This window comes from Pan paniscus, chromosome 7 (genome assembly GCF_029289425.2).
Source record: "Pan paniscus chromosome 7, NHGRI_mPanPan1-v2.0_pri, whole genome shotgun sequence".
Classification (NCBI taxonomy): domain Eukaryota; kingdom Metazoa; phylum Chordata; class Mammalia; order Primates; family Hominidae; genus Pan; species Pan paniscus.
The window spans coordinates 22,291,630-22,317,743 of record NC_073256.2 but is presented as its reverse complement, the minus strand read 5'-3'; the positions used below and the strand labels follow the sequence as shown (position 1 = coordinate 22,317,743).

Here is a 26,114-nt window from a genome sequence, read left to right as displayed (position 1 = left end):
GAGAAGCTGAGACTAGAGGCACGCATCACCACGCCCGGCTTATTGTTTGTGTTTTCCGTAGAGACAGGGTTTCACCATGTTGGCCAGGCGGGTCTCGAACTGCTGGACTCATATGATCCGTGCGACTCCGTCTCCCAGAGTGCTGGGATTACAGGTCTGAGCCACCACACCTGGCCAAGGTTTCCTTTTTTCTTCCTACATAGAAGTGAGGACATAAAATATTTGTAATTCTGTGCCTGGCTTCTTTCATTTAATATACAGACCTGCAATCTCATCCATTTTGTCTGCAGCGGAGAGGAGTTTCTTCCTTTTTAGGCTGAATAATACTTCATTGGGTGTGTATACCACAGTTTCTTCATTGAAACAAATTTCTGAAAAACAAATATTTTTAAAATGTCTCGGAATGTGAAACTTCAGGGATACTGTGCCCATTTTATTCTTTTCTATTTCCCAACTTATGTATATGCAAGTGTATAACAAAGCAGCAATCAATGTGTGTATAAATCTACAACTTCCACAAATGTAAAATGTAAATGCTAAGTGGTGGCTGGGCGCGGTCGCTCATGCCTGTAATCCCAGCACTTTGAGAGGCGGAAGAGGGCGGATTACCTGAGGTCGGGAGTTCAAGACCAGCCTGACCAAAATGGAGAAACACTGTCTCTATTAACGGTACAAAAAAAAAAAAAAAAAATTAGCCAGGCATGGTAGCGCAAGCCTTTAATCCCAGCTACTTGGAAGGCTGAGACAAGAGAATTGCTTGAATATGGGAGGCAGAGGTTGCAGTGAGCCGAGACCGTGCCATTGAACTCCAGCCTGGGCAACAAGAGTGAAACTCTGACTCAAAAAAAAAAGGAAAAGAAAGAAATAGAAAATGCAAAATGGTAAGAAAAAACAGCATAATAAACATTTGTATGGTGTTGATGGACAATGCATTTGAAGATAATATTTGAAGAAATCATATTACAATTAATTTCTGTTCTTACTTATTGGAGGTTGATGCCTCTAAGAACTTCGTCATTGGAACCACCGCTGGTGCTTTAAAAGAAAAAAAAAAAAAATCCACACACTCACACAGGTGCAAGGAAATCAGAATCTCAGGTATTCAGACACAGGCCTCATCATTTGTAAGTGCCCCAGGTGATTTGACTCAAAGCCAAGATTGAGGAATGGCGACATGGATCTCTCCTGGAAACTTCACCTTGAAGCAAAATTATGTATAGTGAAACCACTTATGTTTCTTCAACAGTATAACTACACGACTTTGAACAGCCAATGCTGTTGGAGGACCTCCTGTACATTGTTTCCATAAAGTCAGTTTTCAGGGAATTCCAAAACGAAGTGAGGACTTCGTGTATATAAAAAGATGGTAGTGATTCCACCTGGATGACAGGTTTATTGCTCAGAAACTAAAAGAGGCCGCCTAGGTATAGAGGATTCTGTCATGAGGTTTCTGCTAAACCAAGGATCCCAGAATCGTCACCCATTCCAGTTAAAGGCATAACGAAGAAAGCAATATTCACAAAGGAAATGCGGAAAGGAATAAAAGCCATCAAGCCACAAAAATAATGTGACTAAGGGGCAGGATTTGCAGATGTAGAGATTTAATGTGTTTGCCCTTTCTCACCCACACAAGAAAAAGGATGGAACAGATAATGAGATTCGTCTGTTCTGTTGCGCAGCCTCCGCAGGGCAATTTGTATGTCCCTGTTTCTGAGTCTGTAGATGAAAAGGTTCAGCATGGGGGTGACCACCACAGAGTACATCACTGATGCCACCACACCATTCTTGGGGGGTGGTGACACAGCTGAAGTCAGGTACACACCAATGCCTGTTCCATAAAATCAGCAAACAGCTGCTAGGTGAGAGCCACAGGTGAAAAAGGCTTTATACTTCCCATCTGACGATGAAATCCTTAGAATGGAGGGGCCAATTTTATAGTAAGACAAAAGGATCCCTGAAATGGGAAGAAAACCAAACACAGTATTATCAAAATATATAAATATGCTATTGATGACGCTGTTAGAACAGGCAAGTTTGAGAAGTTGAGAGGGGTCACAGACAAAATGAGAGATTTCCACATTCTTGATGATGGTGAATTGTAACACAATCCAACTGTGCAGCTGGGAATCCAACAGGCTAAGGAAAAAGGACACCAAAACGAAGAAGACACAGAGGTGAGGATTCACGATGACTGGGTAGTGCAGAGGGCGACAGATGGCTACAAAGCAGTCATAGGCCATCACAGTCAGGAGCATGCCTTCTATACATGCAAAAAGGATCAAGAAAGACATCTGCGTCAGGCAGCCCGCATGAGAGATGACTCTGCTATGCGACTGCATGCCCACAATCACCTTGGGAACCGTGGCCGCGGTGAAACCGATGTCAGCCCAGCACAGGATGGAGAGGAAGAAGTACATGGGGGTGTGGAGGGGGGAGTCAGAGCTGACAGCCAGGATGCTGAGCAGGTTCCTCAGCACCATCACCATTTACATGGACAGGGACAGGGACAGCAAAGCGAGGACCGGCTGCAGTTCTGGATCCTCTGAGAGTCCCAGGAGGAGGAAATCTCAGACACCTGTGAGATTCCGTGGCCCTGTGTGTCTTGGACACCTTGAGAAGGAAAGAGGATTGCAAAAATAAAAGATAAAAACCAGCCCTTAATGCTGGATGCAAGCAATTCACAAGGAACATCTTCACACTTGTGGACCATACACCGCCAGCAATGTTTCTCAGTTGTGACAATTCCAAAAATCTCAGAATTATTACGTGGTTTACTTTTTTGCTATATGAGGCTTTCTGTACATACTACTTTAGAGAAAATCCACTGAAGAACATTAGAAGACCAAAAGGTTAGATATAACAAATCCGTGATCTCAGTAAAATACAGCCTACTCTTTTCAGAAAAAATACAATGCAATGAAAATGTCCTTCTCTCTTTTAGAAAAAGATCTCAGTCTAATTGAAAGAAATTAAGAAGCCGTGAAATACACTCTACTTTATTCTGATGCCGTGCTACAACTTCCATTGATGTAGAATATGTAAAAGAACGACACAAGAGCTAGGACCCCATTATCTGAAAACGACATCGAAACTTATAGTTCTCATTCGGAAAACCTTTCCACATGCCTGTTACTTTTCATATTTATTATCATCCTTCCGTTTTCTGACATCATTTCTTCATAAAAGTACATGCACACTGAAAAATGGGAGCTGGGTTTCCAAATGAATAGAATCTATAACTCCTGGCCCAGCACTATGGCTCACACCTGTAATCCCAGCACTTTGGGCGGCCGAGGCTGATGGATCACCTGAGGTCAGGAGTTCCAGACCAGCCTGGCCAACGTGGTGAAACCCCGTCTCCAGTGAAAATAAAAAAAATTAGCCGGGCGTGGTGGCGGGTAACCCTGGCTATGACAGCAAAGTGGGCGTACACCCTGTGATATTATTTGTAACATCCTAGAAAGATATTGCTCCTAATATCACGGTGGCTCTACACCCTGTGATCTTAATTGTAATATCCTACAGAGATCTTTCTCCTAATAATACAGTGGGTGTACACGCTGTGATATTATTCATAATATATTACAGAGATACGACTCCTGATATCACAGTGAGTGTACACCATGTTGGTACACCCTGTGATCTTATTTGTAACAACTTAGAAAAATATTACAGCTAATATCAAAGTGGGTGTACACCCTGTGATGTTATTTGTTATCTCCTAGGTAGATATTACTGCTAATATCACAGGGAGTGTACACCGTGTGTGTACAGACTGTGAAATTATTCATAATACCCTAGGAAGATATTACTCCTCATATCACAGTGGGTGTACACCGTGATAATTTTTTCTAATATCCAGCGGGGGAGAGGATGATATTTCTTCCAATATCACAGAAGGTGTATACCCCCCTGTGATATTGTTCCTAATTTCCAGGGAAGGAGAGGATGACATTATCCGCAATATCACTGGGGGTGTACAACCTCCCACCAGGATATTGTTCTTAATATCCGGAGGTGGAGAGAATGATGTGACTCCCAATATCTCACGGGGTGTAAACCACCCCTGTTTGTAAACACCCCCTGTGATATGGTTCCAAATGGCCTGTGAAAGAGTAACCATGACTCCCATTATCGCGGGGGGTGTTCAGCCCTGATGATATTGTTTTCTAACATGCAGGGAAGGAGAGTATGCTATTACTCCCAATATCGCAGGGGTTGTACACCCTTTTGTGATTTTGTGCCCAATATCCAGGAAAATAGAGGATGATATTACTCCCAATATCGAAGTAATTGTACAGCACCCCTGTGATATTCTTCCTAATATCCAGAAAGGAAAAGAATGATATTATTCCCAATAGCAAAGGAAACGTATACCCGAGCTGTGGTATCTTTCCCAGTAACCAGGTGGGGAGAGGATCATATTACTTCCAATGTGGCAGAGTGTGTACACCCCCTCTGTGATCTCGTTGCTAGCATCCAGGTTTGGGGAGGACAACATTACTCCCAATATAGCAGGGGGAGTACACCCCTCCGTGACCTTGTTAGTCATTTCCTGGGTGGAGAGGATGATCTTACTCCCAATATCGCAGGGGGTGTACACACTCTTGTGAAAATCTTCCTATATTCACAGGGAGAGAGGATGATATTACTCCCAGTACTGCAGGTGGTTTCCACACCTCTGTGATACTCTTCCTAATATCCACAGGGAGAGAGGATGATATGACTCCCAATATCGCAGGGGGTGTACACAACCCTGTGATATTGTTCCTAACATCCAGAGCGAAAGAGGGTGATATGACTCTCAATATCGCAGAGCGTGTACACCCCTCCTGTAATATTGTTCTGAATACCCTGGGAGGGAGAGGATAAGGTTACATTGAATATCGCAGGGAATGTACACCCACACCCTCTGATACCCTTCCTAATGTCCAGGGGAAGAGAGGAAAATTTCACTCCCAATATCACAGAGGCAGTACAGCCCACCCGTGATGTTGTTCCCAATATGAATAGGGGCAGAGGATGATACCACTCTCAATATCACAGGGCTATTCACATCCCCAGTGACATTTTTTCCTAATATCTAGGGGAGAGACAATTCTATGACAGCAAAGGTCACAGGGTCTGTACATCCCTTCCTGATATTATTCCTAATATCCAGGGGGAAGAGGATGATATCAAATATGAAAGGGGGTGTACATCCCCCACCCCTACGATATTGTTCTTAATGATTGTAAGGGGAGACGATGATATTACTCCAAATACCGCAGGGGTTGTTCACAACGCCCTGTGATATTGTTTCTGATATCCGGGGCGGGGGGGAAATATCATTTTACTGCCAATATTGCAGGTGGTGTATACCCCACCTGAAATATGGCACCGAATATCCAAAGAGGGAGAGGATGGTATTCATACCAATATCGAAGTGTGTGTACACGACCCTTGTGGTATGTTTTTTAATATCCAGTGGGCGGGAGGATGATATTAGTCCCAACATCCCAGAGGGAGTACACTACCCCTGTGATATGGTCCCTAACTTCCAGGGGGGAGAGGATGATATCACTCCCAATATCTCAGAAGTTGTACATCCCTCGTGATATTGTTCGTCATATGTAGGGAGGCGCAGGATGACATTCCATTGAATTTCATGACAGGCCTACACTCACAGTGTGATATTGTTTCCGATATCCAAGAAGGGAGAGGATGATATTACTCCCAATAAAGCAGTGGGTGTACATCACCCCTGTGTTATTATCTCTAATATCCGGGGCTGGGGGAGCTGGGGAGAGGATAACATTCCCTCAAATTTAGCAGGTGGTTTGACGTCCCTTGTGGTGTTGTTTTAAATATCCAGCGGGGAAGACAATAGCACTATTTTTGATAGTCCGATTCATCCGCTCCACCTTTCCGGAACGCTGAGGCCAGGAGGCGGCATGCAGTTTCCGTGTGATCCCCAGTGCCTTTGCTGTCTTCTGTACCAAGGCAGCCAAAAACGCAGGCCCGTTGTCTGAGCCGATCCATAAGGGCGGTCGATATCTAGGAATCACATCTCGAAGAAAAACAGGGTTTACTTCACGAGCTTTCTCAGTTCGTGTTGGATAGGCCTCCACCCACCCAGAGTAGGTACGCCCAAGAACTAGTACATACTTGTTACCTCCACACTTTGGCGTCTCTGTGAAGTCCACCTGGAGACCTTCAAAGGGGGCTGCTCCATAAGCTCGTATGCCGGGCGGAACGGCTGGACCTTGCCTCGCATCATGCTGTCGGCAGGTAACACACCGCTGCCTCACCGTTTTGGCAAGGGCTGACAAAGGCGAGATTTAGAAATACCGGCCTAACAACTTTTCCAGTGACTCCTGACCTCGATGGGTGGTTTCTGGCACAGCCAGTACAACTGCAGCTCCTAGCAGCTGTGGCACAGCTACTCTCCCATCTGGCAACCGAATCCATCTTTCCTCCATCACTTGTCCTTCCCACTACCTGGAGAAAGTCCTTTTCTTTAGAAGAAGCAGGTCCAAGATCAGGTGCTTGAAGGAGCACTGATGCCCAGAAGGGGGCAGATGCTGCTTTTCAAGCCTCTGAGTCAGCGCGGGAATTCCCCAAATCCAGCAAGGTGGAAGCTCGCTGGTGTCCTCTGCAATGCATAACTGCCACCTTGTGGGGTTTCCATACTGCTTCTAATCATTGCAAGATTTCTTGTTGATATTTTGTCTTTCCCCCAGAGTTCAATAAGCCCTTTTCTTTCTAGCACGCTCCATGCACTTGAAGGGTTAAAAAGACATACCGAGAATCAGTGTAAATGTTGACAGTCTCACCCTCACTGAGTTCTAAGGCCTGAATGAAAGCAATGAGTTCAGCTTTCTGGGCTGAAGTGGCCTGGGGCAACATTCTGGCTTCAACAACAGTGTCCAGGGTTATCACTGCATACCCTGCACCTCTCTCTCCTTGGGGGTTGAAGAAGCTGCTCCCATCCACGTATAGTTCCCAGTTTACTGATGCCCAAGGCTGGTCCCGGAGGTCAGGTCTGCTAGAGTCAATTGAGTCCAACACTTCTACACAATCAGGCTCGACAGGGCTCTCTGATACCGGGAGCAAGGTGGTGGGGTGTAGGCTGTTACAAACTTCAAAGGTTATATGGGGATTTTCGCAGAGCAAAGTTTGGTACTTGGTGAGTCTAGCATTCGTTAGCCAATGATGTCCTTTAGTACTCATTAAAGTCACCACAGCACGGGAGGCCTTTATGTTCAGGTTTTGCCCAAGAGTCAGCTTATTTGCTTCTTGTACTAGCAGGGCAGTTGCTGCCAAGGCCCTCCAACAGGGGGGCCATCCTTTAGAAACCCTGTCTGGTTGTTTAGAGAGGTAGGCCACCGGCCTCGACCACGGCCCCACAGTTTGAGTGAAAAGTCCAGCTGCCATCTTTTCTCTCTCTGACACATACAATGGAAAAGGCTTTGTCAGATCGGGTAGCCCCAGGCCTGGGGCTGACATAAGTTTTTCCTTTAGGTCGTGAAAGGCTTGCCATTGTAAGGATCCCTATTCCAAAAGTTCCTGGTCCCCGCCGCTTTGTGACCTCATACAAATGCTTGGCTAATACTGCAAAGTTTGGGATCCACAGTCTACAAAACCCCACAGCTCCTAAGAATTCTCTCAACTGCCTTCTGCTCTTAGGCTTCGGTAGATTGCAAATGACCTGCTTTCTTTCTGATCCCAGGCTGTGTTCCCCCTGTCAGGTAGTAAATCCTAAGTAAAGTACCTGCTGTCGGCAGATCTCAGCTTTTTTCTTGGACACTTTCTACCCACAGTCCACCAGGTGCCGGTGTAGGACATCTGTTCCCTTGGGGCACCTGACTGCCATGGGGTGTCCCAGCAAAAGGGCATCAATCTACTGGAGCCACATGCAGTCTACGTCTGTGGTGGGAAATTTCTGGCGGTCTCGAGCCAACGCCTCCCCGAAGATGGTGGGGGAGTTCTTGAGCCCTTGGGGAAGCTGGGTGCAAGTGTACTGAGTAGTCACACCTGACTCTGGATCTTTCCGCTGAAAGGCAAACAGCTTCTGGCTCTCAGGGGCTAATCTGATATGAAAGAAAGCATCTTTCCGGTCCAAACAGGTGAACCAGCTGTCCTTAGCTGGCTGTAACCCCAACAATGTGGACGGGTTAGGTACTGTTGGATGTAAAGTCAGTTTAGCTTGATGAAGCAAGCGCAAATGCTGTACCAGCCTGTAGTCCTTGGTCCCTGGCTTGGGAACAGGCAGGAGGGGAGTGTTCCGTGGAGACTGACAAGGAACTCTAATTCCAAAAGTTCTTAGGTGCTTGAGATGGACCTGGATACCTTGAAGAGCTTCTCTGGGGATCGGGTCCTGTTTTTGCATAACCGGCTGGGCCCCAGGCTTCACTTCTATGAGTACAGGGGCTGGGTTGACTGCCAACCCTGGACGGTTGTGTCCCACCCGTACTCTTGGCCACCTCTTAGCCAGAGCTGGTCTTCTTTCTTGGCCCGGCTCAGTTAAGAAAAGTCTCCATTCCTCCTCTCAGGGGACCGTAAGGGTCATAATGGCTCCCGTTCCAGGTAACTTTAGCAGCAAAGAGCCGTGCTCTGTAAAATAGATAGTGGCTCTCAGCTTGCTAAGCAAGTCCCTTCCCAACAAGCGCAAGGGACAGTCAGGATTGGACAAAAACTGCTGAATCACTTTATGTCCTCCTACAGCACAAGTCCGAGGCAAGCAGAAAGCTTGCTTTGCTGAAACCCCCATGGCTCCGATGATGTCAATAGACTTTTTGGATAAGGGGGCGACCGGGGTGGTTACTACCGAATGTTCAGCACCGGTATCTACAAGAAAATCAATGTCTCTACCCCCAGCTGTCATTCTGACCACAGGGTCTTTGGGGACACTTGAGCCCGGTCTCCCTCAGTCCAATAAACCTTCTGCCAGGTTGAGCAGGGCCCATTCCTCCTTGTCCGGGGCCTCCTGCTCTGAGTCACCTGGTTTTCTTTTCAGCTGAGGACATTTGTTCTTCCACTTTCCTATTTCTTTACAATCAGCACACTGATTACGCTGCAAGCTCTGACAGCCAGGCTGAGTTTCTTTCCCGGGGCCCCCCTTCCCTTGCCTCTTTGGGGGGACCCCTCTGATTGCTGCAGCTAACAGGTTGGCATTTTGCCGGGCCTGACGTTCATTCTCTCTGCAGTTTTCCTTACGATTTACTGTGTCCCTGTTTACAAACACCTGGTTAGCTATTTCTAATAACTGTGATGTGTTCATCCCTGCAAACCCAGCCTGTTTCTGCAGTTTTCTTTCTAATGTCTTATGCGCTTTGACTAACTAAAGCCATGTTAATCATGCATTGATTTTCAGGGCTATCGGGATTAAAGGGAGTATACATACCATAGGACTCACACAGTCTCTCCTAGAATTGTGCTGGACTTTCTTCTTTTCCCTGAATGACCTCAGAGACCTTGTTAACATTTGTGGCCTTCTGGGCTCCCCTCTGTAATCCTTCCAAGAGAGCTTCCCTGTCTCGGTTTAGCCTTTGCATATCCTCTCTTTCATTTGGGTCCCACTGGGGGTTGGTTCCTGGCAACTGGGTCTTTTCATACTCTTGGGGGTTTTGGTAATCAGCCGGTGCATGTTCCTCTAGCCACTTAGCTGCTGCTTGGAGCACTCTCTGCCTTTCATCTCTGTTAAAGAGGAACATGAGCAACTGGTGGCAATCAGCCCAGGTGGGGTTATGGGTCTGGATAATAGTTTGGAGCAAATCAATCAGAGCTTGTGGCTTTTCGGTATAGCATGGGATATTGTTTTTCCAGTTGAGAAGGTGGGCAGAGGTGAAGGGCTGGAACACAGAAACACGCCTCCCCACCATGTGCCCATCCTCATCTATCCCAGTATACCGCTGCTCTCTCAGGGGCATTTGGATCCCCGTTTTGGGTCTTAAATGAGCTGCCAAGGGAGGGGTTTCTTCTGAGGCTTCACCTCCTCTCTTGTCTACTCTGGGTGGCCTAGGGATATGTTTGTCTGGGAGAGGCACAAGCACTGTGGACTCAAAAGTGGGGAGCCAATCTCCTTAGTAAGGGGAGGGCACCACTGGGATCACTGGTGCTATCTCCTGCAATGGATCTTCTGATGTTGTGTTGAACAGAACTTCAGGAGTTGATTTCCCTGGGCAGGTGGAGTGGGATCCTTCCTTGGCTGTCTGTCCCTTTGCTACTAGCACTGCTGCTGCCTGCCCTCTCAGCCACTGTGGGGGGTCTAGCACCAGCTGTAACCAAGTGTCTATGTCTGGAAACTGGTCTGAGTGTCCTGACTTACCAGTTACCTTGTGCCATACCTTAGAAACAAGGGACCTGTCCAGGCTTCCTTCTGATGGCCAACCCACTTCTAATGGTGGCCAATCTATTTCACAAGGAGTTCTAAGTTTCCCTGGTGTCATAGTAACCCCATAGTCTCCATTAAATCCCTTCTTAAAATTATTCAAAATAGTTCCTAGCAGAGTGGGCTTACTTTGTGTCTGACACACGTTTCCTCGAGACAAAACACCAAGCTCACACCACACGCACGCCACAGAACAAAGAATGGGTAAAAAGGGCACACACACACTTTTTCAGTTTTCAAGAAACCAGAATCAAAACCAAAATCAGAGTATCCAGAAATCCAAGCCAGGTCAAACCAAAACCAAAGTATCAAGCAATTCAAGTCAAGTCAAAAACAAAAACCAAAGTGCCAGTACAGGCACGCCATGGGTTATCAGGCCACGCTTCCACTCAAATGGAGTGGGCAAGTTCCAAAGACCAGTCTTACCCAGTTTCAAATGTCCGGACTCCAAGTGCCTCTTCCTTCCTGGTGTTCAGCCACTGCGTTTATCCTCCACAGGGGCCTACCACACACTGCTCTGACGAGGCGTTCCACCGGGGCAATTGCCTACCCGGGAGCGCACTCAGCATCTGCGTTGCTCAAGCTGGCCGGAGTTCCCCGCAGGGATGCTCCACAGGGCAGGCCTAAGCCACCTAAGGGGCTGCCTCGACTGTCCGTCAATTACCTCGCTTCCCAGTCAGGGAACCATGAAATGTAGCAGGACGAGTCACAGACAAAACTCCTCGGACACCGGATTAAAGAAGGAAGAGGTTTTTTATTTGGCCGAGAGTGTCAGCAGACTCGTGTCTTAAGAGCCGAGCTCCTTGAAAAAGAAATTCCTAGCCCTTTTAAGGGCTTACCACTCTCAGGGGTCCTTGTGAAAAAGTCATAATAGATCAATTAAGCATGAGGAACGTGACTGGGGCTACAAACATCAGCTAACAGAACAAAAAGTTTTACAGTCCTTTCTCATACAACGTCTGGAACTTACAGATAACACCAGTAGTTTTGCTCAGGGGTTAATATTATTATTATTTTAACCACCAGGGCCAGGAGGTGGCGCCAAGGTCATCTAGCTATTTATCTTACTTCTATTTCCAACTTTTTGCTTTCTCCCTTTTCTCCTGTCTTATAAACTAGGGAAAAGGGGAGGTTGTGGAGAAACTGGGAAGGACAACAGGAGAAGTGGTGGCCTCATACCATATAATCATTGTGATGGATTCATCCCTGCAAGCCCAGCGTGTTTCTGCAGTTTTCTTCTCATGTCTTCTGCCTTTGAGGGACTGAAGCCATGTGAATCATGCGCTGATTTTCAGGGCTATCAGGATCAAAGGGAGTATACATACCATAGGACTCACACAGTCTCTCCTAGAATTGTGCTGGACTTTCTTCTTTTCCCTGAAAGACCTCAGAGAGCTTGTTAACATTTGTGGCCTTCTGAGCTCCCCTCTGTAATCCTTCCAAGAGAGCTTCTCTGTCTTGGTTTAGCCTTTGCATATCCTCTCTTTCATGTGGGTCCCACTGGGGGTTGGTTCCTGGTAACTGGATCCTTCCATACTCTTGGGGGTTTTGATAATCAGCTGGTGCATGTTCCTCTAGCCACTTAGTTGCTGCTTGGAGCACTCTCCGCCTTTCATCTGTGTTAAAGAGGAACATGAGCAACTGGTGGCAATCAGCCCAGGTGGGGTTGTGGGTTCGGATATTAGTTTGGAGCAAATCAATTAGAGCTCGTGGCTTTTCGGTATAGGATGGGCTATTGTTTTTCCAGTTGAGAAGGTCGGCAGAGCTCAAGGGCTGGTACCCAAAAACACGCCTCCCCATCATGTGCCCATCCTCATCTATCCCAGTATACCGCTGGTCTCTCAGGGGCATTTGGATCCCCATTTTGGGTCATAAACGAGCTGTCAAGGGAGGGGTTCCTCCCGAGTCTTCACCTCCTCTCTTGTCTATGCTGGGTGGCCTGGGGATATGCTTGTCTTGAGGAGGCGCAAGCACAGAGGGCTCAAGAGTGGGGAGCCTCTTTCCTCGGTAAGGGGAGGGCACCACTGGGATCACTGGTGCCATCTCCTGCAATGGATCTTCTGATGTTGGGTCGAACAGAACTTGAGGAGTTAATTTCCCTGGGCAGGTGGAGCGGGATACTTCCTTAGCCATCTGTCCCTTTGGTACTAGTATTGCTGCTGCCTGCCCTCTCAGCCACTGTGGGGGGTCTAGCACCAGCCGTCACCAAGTGTCTGTGTATGGGAACTGGTCTAGCTATCCTTTACCAGTTACCTTGTGCCACACCTCAGAAACAAGGGACCTGTCCAGGCTTCCTTCGTATGGCCAACCCACTTCTAATGGTGGGCAATCTATTTCCCACAAGGTTCTAGGTCTCCCTGGTGGTCTAGTGGTTAGGCTTTGGCGCTCTCACCGCCACTACCTGGGTTTGATTTCCGGTCAGGGAACCAAGAAATGGAGCAGGAGGAGCCGCGGAAAAGCCCCTCAGACAGCAGATTCAAGAAGGAAGAGGCTTTTTTATTTGGCTGGGAGCGTCGGCAGATTCTCGTCTTAAGAGCCCACCTCCCCGAAGGAAGACAAAGTTCCTGGCCCGTTTAAGGGCTTAGGACGCTAAGGGGTTCCACGTGAAAGAGTGGTGATGGATTGAGAGCACATGTGCTTAGAGTGCGGGGGCGGGGGTTAATCTTTTCACCTCAGGCCGGCTCATCAGTGCCACCGGCTGGTCTTGCCAGTGACTTCATTCCTGTTGTTTTTCAACTTTTACTTCCTCCTCCTCTTCAGAGACAGGAGAAGTAGACAAATGGCTTCTCTCCTCAGGGTGACAGGATGGTATTACTCCCAATATCGCAGGGGGTGTACACACCCCTGTGATATTTTTCCTAATATCCAGAGCGAAAGAGGATGATATGACTCTCAATATCGCAGAGGGTGTACACCCCTCCTGTAATTTGTCCTTAATACCCTGGGAGGGAGAGCATAAGATTACATTGAATATCGCAGGGGATATGCACCCTCCGCCTCTGATACACTTCCTCACATCCAGGGGAAGAGTGGATAATTTTACTCCCAATATCGCAGAGGCAGCACACCAGCCCCCCACACCCGTGATATTGTTCCTAATATCCAAGAAGGGAGAGAATGATACTTCTCCCAATGAAGCAGTGGGTGTACTTTACCCCTGTGTTATTGTCTCTCATATCCGGGGGCGGAGGTGGGGCAGAGAGGATAACATTCCCTCAAATTTGGCAAGTGGTTTGATGCCCCTTGTGGTATTGTTTTTAATATCCAGCGGGGAAGACAATAATACTACACTCGATATCACAAAAAATGCACATCCCCCTGTGATATTGCTAGTAATATCCAGGGGTAGAGAGAATGATGTTACTCCCAGTATCGTCAAAGTGTCCACCCCCCTCCACTTTGCTATTGTTCTTAATATATGGAAGGAAGTATGATATGACTCCTAACATGGAAGGAGGAATACACGCCCCTGTGATATTGTTCCCAGTATTCAGTGCAGGAGAGAATGATATTACCCCCAATATCGCAGGAGGGGTACACCCCTCTGTGTTCTTGTTCATAAGGTTCATTAGAAAAGGTGATTTTACTGGAAATATCGTAAATAAACTGTATGTCCTCAGTGGCTGCTAACATGCAGGGAGGGATGGGGGTTGATATTACTCTGCGCATCAGCGGAGCATGTCCACGCCTCTGAGATGTGGCTCCTATATCCATGGGGAAAGGGGATAGATATGACTCTCCGCATCACTGGGGGTGTCCACCCCCCTGCGATGTGGCTCGTCATATCGGGGGTGGGTGGGTGATATTTCTTCCCGCATCGTGGGGGTCTCCCGCCCCCCTGCGATGTGTATCGTAATAGCAAGGGAAGGAGAGGAGGATGACATTACTCCCCGCATCATGGAGGAGTCTATCACAGATCGGGATACTATCAACAACCTGGGATATGGGGAGTACATCCCCTGTGATATTGGGAGGAATATCATACTCTTCCCCCCTGAATATTAGGAACAATATCATGAAGGGGGTGTTCACTCCCTGCCATATTGTGAGTCATGTCATTTTCTCTACACCTGGACATTAGGAGCAATGTCACAGGGGTGGTGTACAACCCCTGTGAAATTGGGAGGTATATCTTCCTCTCCACCTTTGGATATCAGGGACAATAACACAGGGGAGGTCTACACGTTCTGGATTATTGGGATTAATACGGCCCTCTCCGCGCCCGGATATTAGCAACAAGATCACAGAAGTGTTGTCCACCCAGTGCGTTATTTGGCGTAATGGCATCGTCTACCCCTGGCTGTTAGGAACAACATCACAGGGGGCGTGTACGTTTTCTGCAATACTGTGTGGAATGGCGCAATATTACCTATCGCAATTAATAATATCAATTATGAATTAATAAGATCAATCAATAATATCAATTATTAATACTAATAATTATTAGTAATTGATATTAATTATAATTATCAATATTAATAACTGATAATATAATTTTTAAAATCAATATCCATAATAATGAAAATTAATATTAAATACTTGTGCTAATGATAAAAATAAATGAGAAATATTAATGATTAATAACGCCTGATATTCATAACCGATATCGACCTTATTCATTAGAAAAGAGTAATTTAGCTCCTAATAATTGATATTAATATTAATAATAGTAATATTAATAATGTGAAAATGTTTTATTGGCAATTATTTCTTCATATTACTATTGGTAATTCATATTCGTGTGAATAATAAATGAGGAATAATTAATACTAATATTGCACCTAATACCTTAGTGGGTGTACACCCACCTGTGATATTGTTCCTAATGTCCAGGGAGGGAGAGATCATGATATTACGTTCAATATCGCAGTAGGTGTACACACAACCGGTGATATTGATCCGAATATAATCTCCAGGGGGGTGGAGTATGACGTCACTCCCAATAGAGCAGTGGGTGTACATCCATCCGGTGATATTGCTCCTAATATTCACGGAAGAAGAGAATGCTGTGATTCCCAGTATCGCAGAAAGTGTACACCCCTTCTGTGATATTGTTCCTAATATCCGGAGGGGGAGAGGGTGATATTACTCGCAATATCGCAGGCTGTGTACACCCACCCTCTGATACCGTTCCTAGTAGCCAGGAAGGGAGAGGACGATATGACTTCCCATACAGAAGGAGGTGTACACCCATTCTGGGATATTATTCCTAATATCCATGGAGAGGAGAGGCTGATATGACTCCCAATATCGCAGGGGTTGTACATCCAGTCTGTGATATTGTTCTTAATATTCAAAGGCGGAGAGGTTGATATTACTCCCAATACCACAGAAAGTGTACAAACCCGTGTGATATTGTTGCTACTATCCAGAAGAAGAGAAGATGATATTACCTCCCATATCGCAGGAGGTGTACACCCACTCTGCGATATGTTTTCTAATGTGCAGGGCGGGAGAGCATAACATTCTTCTTAACAGCACAGGGTGTGTACAGCCCCCCTGTGATATGGTCCTTCATATTCCAAGGCGGAGAGGAGGATCTTACTCCCAATACCGCAGAAAGTGTACACCACCCCAGTGACATTGCTCCCGTGTTCCAGGAGAGAAGAGAATGATGCTACTATCAATATCGTATGGGGTGGACACGCCCCCAGTGATATTGCTCCTTATTTCAACGTGGGAGAAGATGATACTACACCCAATGCCGCTGGGGGTAAAAACATTCCTGTGATATTGTTCTTAATATCGAGGGAGAAGAGGATGCTGTTACTGCAACTAGTGCAGAGGATGCACACCCGTCTGTGATATAGTTGGTAATTTCCAGAGGCGGAGAAGATATTACTGACAATAACGTCCGCAAGCGGTGTGACCACCGTGGACCGTTATATCCAGACGGGGAGAGGGGGGAGATATTACTCCCGACATCGCGGGGGGCGTCTCCTCCCCCCATGCGGTGTGGATCGTAATATCCGGGAGGGAGAGGGGGGTGATATTACTCCCCGCATCGCGGGGGGCGTCTCCGCCCCCGCTGCGGTGTGGATCGTAATACCCAGGGGGGGAGAGGGTGGTGATATTACTCCCTGCATCGTGGGGGGCGTCTCCCCCACCCCTGCGGTGTGGATCGTTATATCCAGGGGGGGAGAGGGGGGTGATTTTACTCAAGTACTCCTATGATCTTTTCTCTACTGCCACACTTGGTTAACACCCTGGTACATTATTTTCCATGTTCTAGCGAGTTAACACTACTAAAGTCACAGGGGATAGACACCCTGTGATATTATTTGTAATACTGTAGGGGAATGTTCATTCTGATGTCACAGGACTCTACACACTGTGATGTTATTCCCAATATCCTAGGGGAATGTTAGTAATGATGTCACAATGTGTGTGCACCTTGTGGTATTTTTCTTAATCTCCTAAGGGTAGGTTACTGTTATTGTCACACTGGATATCTTCCCTTTGATATTATTCATCATATCCTGGAGGGATGTCACTCCTTGTGTCACAGGGTTTGTACACTTTGTCAAATTACTCGTATTATCCTTAGAAGATGTCACTCCTCATATCATAGAGGGCGTACACTCTGTGATATTATCGTCATTTTCTAGGGAATTGTTACTTTTAATGTCACAGAGGGTGTACACCTTGTGAAATTATTCGTTATAATTTTGTGGGATGTTACCCCTAAGGTCACACGCGGTGTACACGCAGTGATATTATGTGCAATATTCTATAGAAATGTTACTCGTAAATCACAGGTCCTGTACACCCTTTAATATTATTCGTAATAGTCTAGGAAAACGTTACTGCTAATGTCACAGGGCGTGTGGACCCTGTCATAAAATTCATAATATGCTAGCTGGTGTTCACTACTCATTTCACAATGCATGTACACCCTTTGATATTATTCGTATTATCCTGAAGAGATGTTACTACTGATGTCCCTATGCAGGTACATTCTCTGATATTATTCGTTATATCCTCGGGGGATGTTCCTTCTAATGTCACACACGTGTACTCCCTGTGTTCTATTTCGTAATATCCTAGGGAAATTTTACTTTCAATGACACAGGGTTGTAGACATTGTGATATTATTCGTGATATTCTAGAAAGATGTTACTCCTAATGTCACAGGGGTGTACACCCTGTGATAGTATGAATAATTTCCCAGGGGTCTATACTCCTATTGTCACAGAAGATGACACCTTCTGACATTATTCAAAATATTCTAGCGAGATGATACTCCTAATGTCACTGGAGGTGTACACCCCGTGATATTATTCTTACTATTCTAGGGGGATGTTACTCTTAATGTCACAGGTGTGTTCCTTCTGTGATAGTTTTGAAAATATGCTAAAAGGATATTACTACTAATGTCACAATACGTGTACACCTTGTGATATTATTAGCAATATTCAGGGGGGATGTTACTCCTAACGTTACAGGGGTGTACACTGTGTGATATTGTTCCCAAGATTGTAGGGGGGTGTTACTCCTAAAGTCACAGGTGTGTATACCCTGTGATAGTATTCACAATATACTAATGGGATATTACTACAAATGTCAACATGTGTGTATACCTTGTGATATTATTTGTAATATCCTGGGAGGATGTTACTCCTAACGTCACGGGGTGTACACCCTGTGTTACGATTAGCAATATTCTAGGGGGATTTTACTTTTAAAATCACAGAGGGTGTCAACCGTGGGATCGTATTGGTAATATCCCAGGAAAATGTTACTCGCAATGTCACATGGGGTGTACACCTTGGGATATTATTTCGAATATCCTAAAGGGATGCTATCTTAATGTCATAGGGTGTGTACACCCCTTGAAATTATTCGTAATATCCTAAGGAGATAGTAATTTAAAAATCACAGTGGGTGTGAACACATGGTGTACAGCCTGTGATATTACTCACAATATCTGAGGGAGGGATAACTTTTAATATCACAGTGGGTGTACACACTGTGATATTATTTGTCATATCATGGAAGTATATTATTCCTATTGTCACAGGGGTTTAACATCCTGTGAAATTATTTGTAGTAATCCAGGGTGATGATTACCCTAAAGTTGCAGGGTGTGTACACCCTGTGATATTATTCATAATATTCTAGGGGGATGTTACTCCTAATGTCGCAAATCTGTGCAAGCTGTGACATTATTCCCAATCTACTAGCTGGTTATAGTTACTAATGTCACAGTGCATGTACACCTTGTGATATTATTCCTAATATCCTAAGGGGATGTGACTCCTATTGTCACAGGGGGTGTGCTTTCTGTGCTATGATTCCTAGTATCCCAGGCGGATGTTACTCCTACCATACAAATTGTGTACACGTTGTTATATTATTCCTAATATCCTAGAGTGATGTTACTCCTCATGTCACGGGGGTGTCCACCCTGCGATGGTATTCTTCACATTCTAGAAAGATGTTTACTCCTAATATCACAGAAGGTGTACAATCTGTGAAGTTATTCATAATCGTTTCAGGGGATGTTACTCCTAATGTCACACGTGGTGTACAATCCGTGATATTATTTGTAAAGTTTTTTCAGATATGTTACTCCTAATATCACAGAGGCTGTACACCCTGTCATACTATTTGTAATATCCTAAAGAAATGTTACCACCAGTGTCACAGGTGGTGTACACCGTGGGGTATTATTCCCAATATTGTAGGGTGATGTTACTCCTAATGTCACAGAAGGTCTTCACACTCTGATAATATTCGTAATACCCTAAAGGGATGTTACTACTGATGTCACAATGCAGGTACACAATCTGATATTATTTCTTATATCTTCGGGCGATGTTACTTCTAATGTCAGAGGGGGTGTACATGTTTCAAAATTATTCATAATATTTTAGAAAGATGCTACTCCTAATGTCACAGAGGGTGACATGGGGGTGCCACCGTGTACATCACTGAGGCCACTGCACCCTGTCTCGGGGAAGATGACACATCTGAACTGAGGTAGCTTCCAACGCCTGTTCCATAAAATCAGCAAACAACTGACAGGTAAGACCCACAGGTGGAGAAGACCTTATACTTCCCACCTGATGATGAAACCCTCAGAATGGAGGAAACAATTTTAGAGTAAGAAAAAAGGGTCCCCGAGATGGGAGGAAAACCAAATATGGCAGCAGGGAAATGCATGATTATGTTATTGGTGAAGGTGTCACAACATGCAAGATGGGGGAGTTGAGAAGGGTCGCAGAAGAAATTAGGAATTTCCACATCCTTGAAGCAGGTCATTCATAAGGCAATCAAGTTGTGCAGCTGGGCTTCTAAAGGACCGAGAAAAAAAAAAAAGACAACAAAAGTAGGAAGCCACAGAAACACGGGTTCATGGTGGCTGAATGATATAGAGGGTGACAGATGGCTACAAACCAGTCATAGGCCATCACACTCAGGAGCATGTCTCTCTTCCATGCCTCCAAAAATGGCAAAGAGAGACATGTGAGTCAGACGGCCTGCATAGGAGATGACTCTGCTGTGAGATTGGATGTCCACAATCATCTTGGGGACCACGGTGGAGGTGAAACCGATGTCAGGCAAGGACAGATTGGAGAGGAAGAAGTACATGGGGGTGTGGAGGTGGGACTCAGGGCTGACAGCCAGGAGGATGAGCAGGTTCCCCAGCACCGTGACCAGGCACATGGGAAGGAACAGCCCAGCGACGACCAGCTGCAGTTCTGGATCCTCTGAGGTTCTAGGAGGAGGAATATAGAGACATCTGTTAGATTCTGTGGGTCTGTAGAGTTTGGACAGCTTTTGCCTAGAAAAGAGGGTTGAAAAATCGGAAACAACTAAACCAACACCCAGCATTGTGTCTGCATTTTGGATAGAAGCAATTCACAAGTAATGTTTTCAGATTTCAGAACAATCCACACTCAGCAATATTTTGCAGTTCTGACAAACTCAATTGTCTTCTAATGCTTTCATCATTGATTTCTGTGTTATTCACTTCTTGCTATACACACCTGCCTTAGAGATACTAGATTCAAGAATGCTCCAAGAACCAGATCGTCATATAGAACAACAAATTCGTAATTGCTAGAAAATACAGCCTATCTTTTCCGAAGAAAAATATGTAATAAAACCATTCTCTTCACTTTAAGAAAATGGTTATCCTAATTAAAGGAAATTAATAACTCAAATATTTTATTTGATTCGAATAGACTGATACAAATTCCCTTGATTTAGAACATTTGTAAACACTGTATAACAGCTGAGACCATGCCATCCGGAAATGAAATGAAAGTTGATAGTTCATAAGCAGAAAATAGTTCCACATGCCAGTTAGGTCCTAGTGATTCCATCATTGTGTTTTCGGACTTTTCTCCTTCGAGAGAGTAATTGCCTAATCACATCGGTGGGTCTTGTTTTAAAATTCATGGAAGCTCTAACTCCTGTCCTTAGCTTCGGTGGACTTAGAGTTTTCATCAGAAAGTTTGGCCGGACGCGGTGGCTCACGCCTCTAATCCCAGCACTCTGGGAGGCGGAGGAGGGCTGATCACGGGGTCAGGAGATCAAAACCATCCTGGCCAACATGGTGAAACCCCGCCTCTACTAAAAATACAAAAACTTTGCCCGGTATGGCGGCGCGCGCCTATAGTCCCAGCTACTCGGGAGGCTGAGGCAGGAGAATGGCTTGAACCTGGGAGGCAGAGGCTACAGTGAGCCGAAATCACACCACTGCACGCCAGCCTGGGCAACAAGAGCAAAACTCTGTCTCAAAAAACAAAAAACCAAAAACACACGCTCTGTGACACTGACGTCACACTGATGACAGCCAATTTTTGTGAACCAAGGAAGTGTCAATGCAATAATTCACATAGGTGTTTCCTTTTGCTGTCTCCTATGTGCCAAGCAAGATATAGGCTCTAGGGAATCAGAAACAAAAGAGAATCACTTGTTCCTCTCACAGTACTCAGTCTTTACTGAGAGAAGGAAAAAACAAAATGTCCTGTCTGGAATGCAGGGAAACCAGAACTTCAGGTCAGGGGATATTTCTGTTGAACCGTGTGGAGTTTAAGCTTAAAATATTAACGAATGTATCTAAAATTCACTTTACCTTTATTTACGCGTCCATCACATAGAGATCACGCAGCGGGCTCCCACGATCGGTTTAATCATCGCTCACTTCCATTGGATCAACTAGAAATCAACTCAGATGAGAGTGCTGAATCTCAGAGGATGGACGTCTCACCCTTTGCCATACAGATAAGTAGAAAGGGTGGTATTGAAAATTAATGGCCAGACTCTAAGTCCCGGGCAATATACTTGATGGTCTCCCAACACTCAAAATGTTTGGGTTCTCTTTTGTTTTTGTTTTTGTTTTTTATTTTGAGACGGAGTCGTTCTGTTGCCCAGGCTGGAGTGCAGTGGAGTGAGCTCGGCTCACTGCAACCTCCGCATCCCAGGTTCAAGCTATTCTCTTGCCTCAGCCTGCCGAGTAGCTGAGATGACAGAGGCCGGCCACTATGCCCGGCTAATATTTTTCTCTTTTTAGGAGAGAAGGGGTTTCACCATGTTGGCCAGGCTGGTCTTGAATACCTGACCTTGTGATTCGCCTGCCTCAGCCTCCCAAAGTGCTGGGATTACAGGCGTGAGCCACCGCGCCCAGCTTCCAAAAGTTTTCAACAGAGCTCAGAGGTCTTAACCACAGGCACATCGGAGGAGCATTTTTGAAACACTTTCCAGCTTCCTCAATAAGAATGGAAGCCAAACCCCGAAATGATGAGTCCTTTGAGGAAGTCGAGAGCTGTACGGAAAGCCAGGAACAGGGGCAAGGGAGAGATGCGTCCTGAATGATCCTGTGCCAATTCTTTCTGGAATCCTCGATGTGATCTTAGCTGCCCTTTCCATTCTTGACACAGTGATTGTGGCACCCACTGGTCTAGCTGTGGTCTACAAGGAACCCCCAAAGGGAAGGGCACAGTGAGCAGGGGCATCGGCCTGAGTGATGAGGATTTGAGAGGGCAGGTTGATTGCAGGGAGAGGACTGGCCAAATGCCATGTGTCTGGACTTAGACTGCCTGGTTCAAATTGGGCTTCACCCTTTTTGACTTAATGATCTGGTACAAGTTCTATGAAAATGTGGTGCTCCTTTTCTAGTCTGTAAAATCATCATGAAATGTGCATTAATAACTGGGAGACTACGCAGATGAAATGAAACAAGCTGCATAGAACACAGAGCTCAGAGCCTGGCCTTTAGGAAGCCCTCAGGAAGGGTTCATGATGCCATGGTGTCTGTCATCATCCGCTTTATCCTCATCATCACCTTCATCGTCTTTTTGTTCTTCTGAGGGAACAGTTTAGAGGGACTCATTCCCTGCTATCATGGGTGAGATGTCTATGAAAAGGACAACCAGTGGAGGAGGGAAGCAAAATTTTGAAGAAGATTCCTGAGACCCCCCACCACAACCAAGAACAGGAAGTCCGCAGTCTGCTGAGCTGACAGTTTGCACATTGGTCTCCTCCCGTCTGCCGACCGCATTGTCCTGTTTGTCCTGAGGATGAGGAAACAAACAAGGCTCCCGACCGTCCCTCAGCACTCACTGAACTGCCCTTCCCCTCTGCTAGGCCATGACCACTGAGAACAGGTCCACTGTTCTCCCTGCATGGTCCACATTGGAGGCTCAGACTCCGTCCACAAGGCTGGCCAGAAGACAGGATGAGACATGAGCCTCCCGATACAGGTGACGGTTGTGGAGCCCACAGGACTGCAACCTCACACTGCAGGGCTGGAGGCACAGACTGAGTATTTACTATTCTATGGCCTGGGGGGCTCAAGGCACAGAGCCCCTCATTAGCCAGAGTCAAGCTCTAAGGATTAGCCAAGTTCCCCAAGCTCTAAGGATTTCCTCATGATCATGCAAGAAGAAGAGAAAAGCGAGTGTCCATAGGAGCTTTGAGGCTCTTCCTCTAATCAGGAGAGAGCTTGTGTGTATTATTCGCTTCTTTCTTTTCTTTTACAAGATCCAAGTGCTTTAATTTTCATCTTTTATTATGGGAAAATATACCACGTATAAATGTTAAAAATTATAAATATAGATTATTTCATATAGAATGGCCAGTATAAACATTTACAATTTCCACTGTTTTTCAGTTTATAGTTTAATCACATTAGATACATTTGCATTGTTTAGCAACCAACACCGCCATCATCTCCAGAACAGTTTTATCGTTGAAAATGGAAATTGCACCCATTAAACAAACTCTCCATTCCTCTCTCTCTCGCCCACCCCTGGGGGCCACCATTCTAGTTTGCAACTCTATAAGTTTAACTACTCTAGACACGTGATATAAGTGGAATCATACCGTGTTTATTTTTTTTGGTTTGTTTGTTTTGGAGACAGAGTCTTTCTCTGTTGCCCAGGCTGGAGTGCAGTGGCGTGGTCTGGGCTGACTGCAACCTCCACATCGTGGGTTCAAGCGATTCTTGTGTCTCAGTCTCCCGAGTAGCTGGGATTACAGGCGTGCGCCACCACGCCCAGCTAATTTTTGTATTTTTAATAGAGACAAGCTTTCACCATATTGGGCAGGCTGGTCTCGAACTCCTGACCTTAAGTGATCCGCCTGCCTCAGCCTCCCAAAGTGCTGGGGTTACAGGTGCGAGCCACTGAGCCTGAGCGTGTTCATCCTTTTGGGATTTCTTTATTTCACTGATGAGAATGTCTTCAAGGTTCATCCGTGTTGCATCCTGTGTCAGAAGTGCCTGTCTGGGTGTTTGGGTGTTTTTTTTTTTTTTTTTTTGGTTTTGTTTTGTTGTGTGTTTACATGGAGTCTCACTCTGTCGCACAGGCTGGAATGCAGTGGCACAATCTGGGCTCATTGCAACCTCCACCTCCCGGGTTCCAGCGATTCTTGTGCCTCAGCCTCCCGAGTAGCTGTGACTATAGGCACAGGCCACCACGCTCGTCTCATTTTTTGCATTTTCAGTAGAGACAGGGTTTCACCAAGATGGCCAGGCTGGTCTTGAATTCCTGACCTCAGGTGATCCGCCCATCTCGGTCTTCCAAGATGCTGGGATTCCAGGCGTGAGCCACCGCACCGGCCAGAAGTGCCTGCCTTTTGAAGGCTGAATAGTCTTCCATTGTATGAAGGAACTCCAGTGTGCTTCTTCATTCATCAGTCCACGAACCCTTGGGTTGCCTCCACATTTTGGCTCTTGTGAATAATGCTGCTATGAATTTGGGTGTACAAATCTCTCTTCCACTCCTGGCTTCTAATTCTTTTTGGCAGGTACCCACAAGTGCAACAGCGGGAACATCTGATAATCCTGTTTCTACTTTTTCCGGTACATACCATACTATTTTCCCTGTTCCTTCATGGTTTTACATTCCCTCCAATCAGATTCGAGCATTCCTACTTTCCTCTAGTCTCACCAATGCTTATTTGTTTATCATATCCATCCTAATGTGTCGTATCACATTCTTGGTTTGATTTGCGCTTCCCTGTGATGAGTGATTTTGAACATCATTTTAGATGCTTATTGGCCATTGCTATATCTTCTTAATGACGCATCTACTCGAGTCTTCTGACCATTGTTAATGGGATGCTTTGGGTTTCTTGTTGTTCAGTTCTAGCTGTTCTTTGTATATGATGCATATCAGCCTTTTTTCAGAGATATGATTTGCAAATATTTTTCCTAACCCATGGGTTATTTTTTCACTCAGTTCACAGTGTTTGCTGATGCACAGAAGTGTCTGTCATTTAGATGTAATCCAAGGAATCTAATTTTCTTTTGTTGCCAATGCTTTTGGTGTCATATCCCAGAAAACATTGCCCAATCTGATGTCATGAAAGTGTGGCCAATATTTTCTTTTAGGCATATTATACTTTCAGCACTTGAGGTTAGGTCTTTGACCCAGTTTGTGTTAATTTTTGCACCTGGTGTGACATAGGGTCCACCTTCATTCTTCTGCATGTGGAAATCAAGTTTCTCCAAAACCATTTCTTGAAAAGGCTGCTTTTCCACCAATGAGCTTTCCTAGCATTCATGTTAAAAATCATTTGAACATATAGGGGAGAAGTTATTTCTGGGCTCCAGAACAAACCAACAACAGACAACAGATAAGGATACAGCATGGGCCGGGCACGGTTGCTCATACCTGTAATCCAAGCACTTTGGGAGGCCGAGGCGGGCGGATCACCTGAGGTCAGGAGTTCAAGACAAGCTTGACAGACAGGAAGAAACCCCCATCTCTACTACAAATACAACATTAGCTGAGCATGCTGGGGCATGCCTGTAATCCCAGCTGCTCGGGAGATGGAGGCAGGAGAATCGCTTGAACCCAGGAGGCAGAGGTTGCAGTGAGCCAAGATGGCACCATGACACTCCAGCCTGGGCAACAAAAGTGAAACTCTGTCTCAAAACAAAAAGCCAAAAACAGAAAATCCAGCACGATTTCAAGAGCAGAAAGAGAGTAGCTGAAAAACCAGCATAATGAGAAAATGAGGAAGCTTCTTACCAAAGCATCTGGAAATATGCAAGCAATTCCTGTGAACTAAAATTTTCATACTGTACTATCAAACACTAGAACTCACTTATTCCATCTTTCTGTATTTTGTGACCCAATTATCCACTTGTCTTAATTCCCCGTCCCACCCCTTTTCTTCCTAGCATCTGCTAACCCCCTTTATACTCTCCACCTTCCTGAGATTCCTTTTGTGTGTAGGTGTGTGATGGAGTCTCTTTCTGTTGCCCAGGTTGGAGTATACAGGT

At 45.6% G+C, this 26,114-nt stretch overlaps 1 protein-coding gene and 1 pseudogene across 1 annotated transcript in view; both read right to left on the bottom strand.

Annotated features, from left to right (window-relative positions):
• Window positions 1–26,114, bottom strand: part of LOC106634351 (uncharacterized) — a 133,784-nt gene that overhangs the window by 16,080 nt on the left and 91,590 nt on the right. The gene's annotated exons all lie outside the window — the stretch shown is intronic.
• LOC129395905 (putative gustatory receptor clone PTE01) lies at window positions 1,842–4,501 on the bottom strand (annotated as a pseudogene).